The 7,722-nt window shown below is 39.1% G+C and overlaps 1 pseudogene; it reads right to left on the reverse strand.

Annotated features, from left to right (window-relative positions):
- Nucleotides 1–1,506: 1,506 nt before the first annotated feature.
- Nucleotides 1,507–2,062, reverse strand: LOC118677330 (annotated as a pseudogene).
- Nucleotides 2,063–7,722: the final 5,660 nt, after the last annotated feature.

Genomic DNA, 7,722 nt, shown 5'->3' on the forward strand with positions numbered 1-7,722 from the left:
GCCTTTTCATGCCCATTCCTGCCTCGGGCCAGAGTAAATGGAGGCTACTTGTCTATAATGTAGGTTCAGTATACATTATAAGTAAATTAGAAGCAGTACTTATGGTATAGCTTCTCTAGCCCACAGAATAAGCTCCCAATTTTTATTCTTTTGTGGCAAACCCCAGGTCCAGAGCTACTCAGTCTGTCTACTGCCTTGTGAATTCCCCGAGGGTGAAACGTGTTTTTCATTTACCTTGGCACACTGCCTTGGTAAATGCTCATGGAACGAAACACTTGAATCCCACTTAATGTATGATCGTTTTAACTTCCCTTTAATGCAGAATTAAGAACGTGATGCAACTGAAATCAGACAATTAGAAAGGACGTAGGGAAATTGTAGTCCAGCCATCTCACTTTATACAAGAGGAAATTAAGCCAAAGAGAGGTGAAATAACTTGCTTAAGGTCATACAGTGAGTTAATTCCAGGCCTGGATTTAGAACCCAGGTCTCCTGACTCCTAATCTGGGGATCCTTTGCTGTTCTAGCTGTTATATTTGAAAATCAATAATAATAAAAGTGTAATATGCTAATTAGACTGGATGTCCTTCAGGATGACCTTGCGGATGAAGCCTGGGCTAAGAGGGAAGCCCGGGTCCCAGGTGCCAGAGGGAAGCCGGTGCCGGCAGCCGGGGGAAGGAAGGCCTATTCTTGCACAAATTTTGTGCATTGGGCCTCTAGTGTATTAATAATATCCAACATTAATTTAGTGATTACTATAGTCCAGATGTAATTAATAGCCCTTCACATTTATTAAGTCATTTCATCCTTGCAAGAATCCTATGAAATAGGCACAATTACTAGACCATTTTATGAATAAAGAAATTAAGGCATAGAAAGGGTAAGTAACTTGTCTAAGTCAATTGGTACAATTATATCTTCAAACTAGGAATTTGGCAGAAGGTGCCATGAATAAATGAATATTTCTTTGATTCTTCTTTTTTAAAAAATGGAGATAGAATTGATATATAATATATTAGCTTCAGGTGTACAACATGATTATATATATATATATATATATACTAGAGGCCCAGTGCATGAAATTCGTGCACTGGGGAGGGGGGGGGTGTCTCTCAGCCTGATATCCTTAGCATTGCCGTGGAGGCAGGAGAGGCTCATGCCATTGCCGCTGCACTCGCCAGCCGTGAGCCCAGTTTCTGGCTGAGTGGTGCTCCCCCTGTGGGAGAGCACTGACCACCAGGGGGCAGCTCCTGCGTTGAGTGTCTGCCCCCTGGTGGTCAGTGTGCGTCATAGCAACCGGTCGTTCTGCTGTTTGGTCGATTTGTATATTAGCCTTTTATTATATAGGATAAATATTGACATGATCACCATAATAAGTCTAGTTAACATTTAGCACCACAGTTACAAATTTTTTTTCTTTTAATGAGAATGTTGAAGATTTACTCCCTTAGCAATGTTTTATTTTGTGAATGATATTCTATTTAGTCATTTTATTACAACTGAAACTCAGAATTCAAAACGAATATCCTTGCCCGTGAGCCTCATATAGACACCAGGAAAGTTTCAGCCTTGTGCTCCACATTGTCCTGCTGTGTGAATGAACCTTTATGAGCTGGCTGCCATCGGGTTTCCCTCGGATTCTCTTGCCCACAATTTCACCTGGGAAAACCAAGTTCTCCAGATTGCATCACGCATGTCAGAATGAGGCTTCTGGACGCTTTTGCTTATTCTTTGTACAGCTTTTCTGAGTTGGCTTAGGCAGCATTCTCCTCGGAGCGATAATGACAACGTGCTTCCCATTGAACTTTTTCTCCAACTCGCCTATAAGCCAGACTTGAATTTTTTGGAAAGATTTCAGTTGAGGAACAAGAACAAAGATTATAATAGCTTTCCAACCACCACCCACTTCAGTGTCCTTGGATGCTGTTATATTCAGCCCCTGTAGCTGGGCCTTGAGATCTGAGTTCATCTCCAGTTCTAGGAGAGCCTGGGAGATGCTGGACTAGAACTGGTCTGGCTTCTCACCATTGGGCTTCAGGACCTTCATGCTCAAGGAGAACATGGTCTTCTCCTTGGTGAGCACCGGCCTGGGAAGAGGCCTAGGTCTCCCAAGAGCTCATCAAATCTCTCTTAAAAAAGAGTATGTTTTGATTGATTTCAGGGAAAGGAAGGGAGAGGGAGAGAGAGATAGAAACATTGATGAGAGAGAAACATCAATATTGTTTGCCTGCCTCCTGCACATCCCCTGCTGGGGATTGAGCCTGAAACCCGAAATGGACCCCTGGTGCATGGGTTGATGCTCAACCACTGAGCTACACCAGGGGGGCCATATATTGATATTTAAATTTGTGTTTTAACTATTTTAAAAACATCTCAAATAATGTAAAGGTTAATTAAAACTGTAAAAAGAAGAATGTATCAAACTGGAGCAGACTACTATCTATATTTAATAAAAGCTTTTGTAAAAAAGAAAATGAAGGCTTTAAGAATCCAATTGGAGACTAACGAAAAGAAGCCAAACCCTAACTGGTTTGGCTCAGTGGGTAGAGCGTCAGCCTGCGGACTCAAGGGTCCCAGGTTCGATTCCGGTCAAGGGCATATACCCTGGTTGCGGGCACATCTTCAGTAGGGAGTGTGCAGGAGGCAGCTGAATTGATGTTTCTCTCTCATCAATGTTTCTAACTCTCTATCCCTCTCCCTTTCTCTCTGTAAGAAAATCAATAAAATATATTTTTTTAAAAAAGAAAAGAAGCCAAAATTTTAGCAGCCATAAAAGAAACTTCACTACATATAAGTCCCTTCAAAATGGTCATCATGAAACTATAGAAACCTGTTCTGATGATGTTATTCTTACATTATTTATAAAACTCCTCTTAAGAATTTCCTCTAGATCATATTGCACTTGTTGTTGTTGGTAATTATATTAGTCAAGTTAACACATAAAATGAACTGTGACAGTAATGTTTTCAGTAATGAAAAAGTTGTCCTATTTGGGGGGATAAATTTGATTTTTAGAAATATGAAGAAACAGGTCTCATGAACACAGCAACCAAGCTATTCTTGGTCAAAGACAGAAAGCATGACCGCAGTGTAATGTGACCAATTTTCTCATGATGGGAAACACCCCCAAACTGGCTCTTAGGGTGACATTGTCATGTATGTGAAATGAATTAGAAAGGCAGGTAGGATTCAAGTTACAGAGGCTAGAGTTGCAAAGCTGATGAGCCTGAATGTACTTTTTAATTCAAGGGGGGATCCAGTGAAGGTTTTTGAACAGTAGAATGACATATATGGTAAAGGATGGAGGGAAATGAACCATATTTGGGAGACCAAATCAAGTATCTTTCTAAAGATTGAGGACATTATGATATTCTTGAATTGTACTGACAAAATAACCCTTTTTAGGAACAGGAAATTATTTGACATAATTTATTAGTAGTTGCTATTCTGTCCTTTCAAATTAAAAATAATTTCCCTTGATGGAGAGAATGAAAGTGCAGGAAGGTAAAAAAGGAAAGGACTAATTGTTGATTAGCAGTGTTATATTGAATCATTAATTGGTTGAATGGATTTAGTTGATGATTAAGTCTTTATTTATATTTTGTAAATAATACCATAAAAACCTTTTATGGCGTTACATTTGTATCCTCTACATCTTCCATAATGCCTAAAATTTAGAAATAACATTTCATCAGGGTATAGCTGATGAGTGGTTATTTACCCTTAAATATTTATTTTCCTATTTGAGGGTACCAACACTCACTAGATCAAATTAGGATCTTATGATTTATTCTAGATACTTGTCTTTCCTATGCCATTTACATTAAATATGTAACCAAAGCTTATATTGCCACACAATCATTGCCTTATTTTGGTCCCTGTGAACTATCTGTGAACATCAACAATCTTACTGATTTTTAAAAATACAGTCTTAACCCTGGTAATAAATTTATATGTTCATTCATATATTCAATCCTGCAAATAATTACCAAGTGGCTTTTTAAGCCAGGCACTATTTTTGGCTCTGGATACACAATAATGGACAAAGTAGACACGATCCCTGATTTTCATGGATTTATAATTTAATAGGAAAATGGGTATAAACCTATATGTGATTATGAATTGTAATCAGTGCTATGAAGAAAAAGAATAGCCATATGAGAATGACACTAGTCAAATTAACCTTTCTAAAGAGAAAATCTGATCATGTCTACATCTTACTTTTACTCCAGTTGCCTTGAGGATCATGTATAGGCTCCTTAAAGGGACTCACGAGGAACCACAGGTTGTACCCAATGTCTGCCAAATTCATAGAGGCTCAATTAGTTAAATAAAGGAATAATACAAATTAAAAATGATTTTAAGACAACTCTGCATTTGCTTGTATTAATAAAGTTTGTTAGTTTTGAAACAGATTGCCAAATGCTTCATTAAAAGGGAATAGAAATGCTTTCATCAAATTTTGAGCTCAGAATGTATTTAGAACTATTTTTTTTGTCCTTGAAACACTGCCAGAATTTTAACTGAAATATCAGAAATGTGCTATTACTATAATGTAAAAAACATTGCCTTTTTTGTGGCAGGAGAAGTCTGTGGTAAGGGTAGTGAAAAACAGATTGACATTTGGTCATTATTTCTTATCAAGGGTGTTTTACTTGTAATGCTGTTTGACAGCTATATTCTAGGTCTGACAGCATTGAACCAGCGTAATTCCCACTGAACTGCTCTAAATAGGCAGTATTGCAATCAGTTTAACAGCCCTTGGAGGCAATAAAATCTCTCCTTTGAAAGAATACTCAAGGGGAAGAAATCTAAGATTTATAAAGGGCAGCAAGTATTCAAGAAAGGGGCAAAGTTTATGTGTGAGCCTGTAATTGATGTTTCCTTTGTTGCAAAAGAAAGCTGGAGGATGCTTTAAGAATTAATCTTTAACAAGCTCTAATCTGCACTAACAAGTGTGTTCAGATGAGTGAAAGAGATATGTGGTTCTGAGAGTTAAGTTGCTTCTAGCCAACTAAGAAAATTTGGAGGGATCATAAAAGTATGAGAAGGACACTTTAAAATTGAACCAGAAGTCTTTAGCCATGTCCCTTTGAAGTCTGTACCAGAGGGTCACCATCTCTATACGTAGACAATGTTGATTAGGCTTATGATTGGCTCAGGGTTTGAACTTGGTTAATACGTGTGTACCTGTAGGAAGAAAATTTCAGTCAAATATAATATCATCCTCATTTTAAATGAACTTGGCAGTTCTATTTCTGTTGGTAGTAATTTAAACACCCATGTAAGCAGGGTTTAAATCAAGACAGTTCTAGCTTTAATTCTCTGCTTCTATCACTATTGGCTATGTATCCTTGGGGATTTTATATCCTTGTTCACAGTTTTCTCATCTGTAAAATGGGGCTAGCAGTTCTTACTAATTGGGGAGGTTTGAAAGTACGTAGCTTAAGAAGAGTGCCAAACTTAATGTGGCCACAGTGTAAGAACTGCCTTAATTGAGATCTTACTATGTTCTAAGCAACTGGGAGTTTCAAGCAGCTTGATCCTCTCAGTGATCATATGAGGCTGGTACCACAGTTTCATAGAGGATGTTCTGAGGGTGGGGAATATTAGAAGAAATAGGCTGGGGTATATAATCAATTTGTTACTTCTCTGTCTTGGGTCTAGTTGCTAGGGAAGTAGCTTTATCCCCATTAGTGGACTCCAAGGAGCTTGGGTGTTCCTGCCCCTAGAGCAGTGGTTCTCAACCTTCTGGCCCTTTAAATACAGTTCCTCATGTTGTGACCCCCAACCATAAAATTATTTTCGTTGCTACTTCATAAATGTAATTTTGCTACTGTTATGAATCATAATGTAAATATCTGATATGCAGGATGGTCTTAGGCGACCCCTGTGAAAAGGTCGTTCGACTGCCAAAGGGGTTGCGACCCACAGGTTGAGAACCGCTGCCCTAGAGGGTAGTGGGGCACTACCATCAACACTCCAGTGACACCTATCTCCTCCTCTCCATTTTTAAGATATGATTGTGTATAAGTGCGTTCAGGCTTATTGCTGATTCTTCCAGCCTGGATTCTTCTTATCTCACCATTTATGTCTCTATTGTTGGCCGTACCTTCCGTAGTGCTAGCAGGACTAGGCAAGGCAAACTCCTAAAGGCAAACAGCTTTCTTTACTGTTCAAACTGTTCTTCACCATCCATTTAGCTTATTAAATTCTCTTCATCTTTTGGGCCTCAGTTTAATGTTATGTCTCCAGCAAGCCTGATTCCTCAAGAGTCGAGAGGCCTCCTCCGATGTGCCCTTCCATAGCCTCTATTCTGGATTGTCACGTGGCAGGCATTTCCACGCTCAATACCTGTTTTTTTACTTCCGAGCACAGGAAAGGATGGCACCATATCCCCTGCTTGAAGCTGGCGTGGCCATGTGGTTTGATTTGGCGAATACTTTGTGAGCAGATTGACGTAGATTGCTCTGTGCTCAAGGACCTCCCTCTTTTCCTCTGCGATGGCAGTTCTGAAAGCTCAAGTTGATGATGGAGGCGCAATGGTGAATCCTTGTGTGGAGGTGGGCAGTTGTTACGGAGCGTTGCAGTGTGAGATATAGACATGTGTTGCCTTTTGGCCACTGAGATTTTTAGGGTCGTGGGTTACTGCGAGGTATCTTGACAGATACAGTCATTGCTGGGCCATCATTCTGTTTCCTTACCTGTCTGTAGGTCTTACTGCAGGAAGTAATTGTCTTGTTCATCATTCTATCCCTAGGGCCTTGTTACAGGACGGCCTGACATATGGTAGGCAACTAGTAAATCATTCATGGAATGAAATAATGATTCTATATCAAGGAAAGGTCTAACTGAAGATTTAATTTCCACAGGAGCCAAACCTGCGGCATGGTTCTGATGTGAGGAAAAGTGATAACGGAATATTATTTGAGGGGCAAAATGATGATCGTGATTCCATATCTTAAACTTTAGACAATTATTTTTTAGGGAAAAATGATAATATTTTGTCATGGAAGAGAGCTAGGTAAGAAAAGAAATAAAATGAATACTTCTCTTCAATATTTTTGGATATTAAACCTTTATCAGAAGTATCATTTGCAAATACCTTCTCCCACTTGGTTGGTTGCTGTATACTTCTCTTTATTTATGGACAAATAACAGCAGTGAAAGATGCCAAGAATTAGAGGGAGAAGCCTATGATATGAGGTCACATTAAGACATTTTTTACTAGGCATTCATTCATTCATTCATTCATTCATTCAACATTGTATTCTAACTGACCTTGTGCGTTACTGTGGTGGGTGTAAGAATACTATCTGACAGCTTTCCTTGAATAACTCACAGTCAAGTAGAGGATAAACAGGGACCAAGCTAAGTAGAACACCATGGAGTAAGTGCAGTAATAGAAGTACCCTTGGGAAAAATTATAGAAGCCTAGATTACTTTTGAGTTTGGGGATGGTGAATTTACAGAAGTGACATTTTAGTTGGGCCTTTCCATTGGTTTAAATTCACCTTTTATCTCCAAAGACCATTCTCTGTGTTCAGATTCAGGCATGGATGCGGCCATATTCTGGGCTTTGTCAGCATCCAGAGCTGTACCAACTCTGACACAGTAAAATCCACGATCCCACTCTCTGACCAAAGCCACCAGTATTTCCAGCTTGCTCATTCAGTTAGGACCAGAGCTGTTCTTCAAACTTATCAAGACTTTAACTCTCAG

The sequence above is a fragment of the Myotis myotis genome, unplaced genomic scaffold (assembly GCF_014108235.1).
Source record: "Myotis myotis isolate mMyoMyo1 unplaced genomic scaffold, mMyoMyo1.p scaffold_m19_p_2, whole genome shotgun sequence".
Lineage (NCBI taxonomy): Eukaryota > Metazoa > Chordata > Mammalia > Chiroptera > Vespertilionidae > Myotis > Myotis myotis.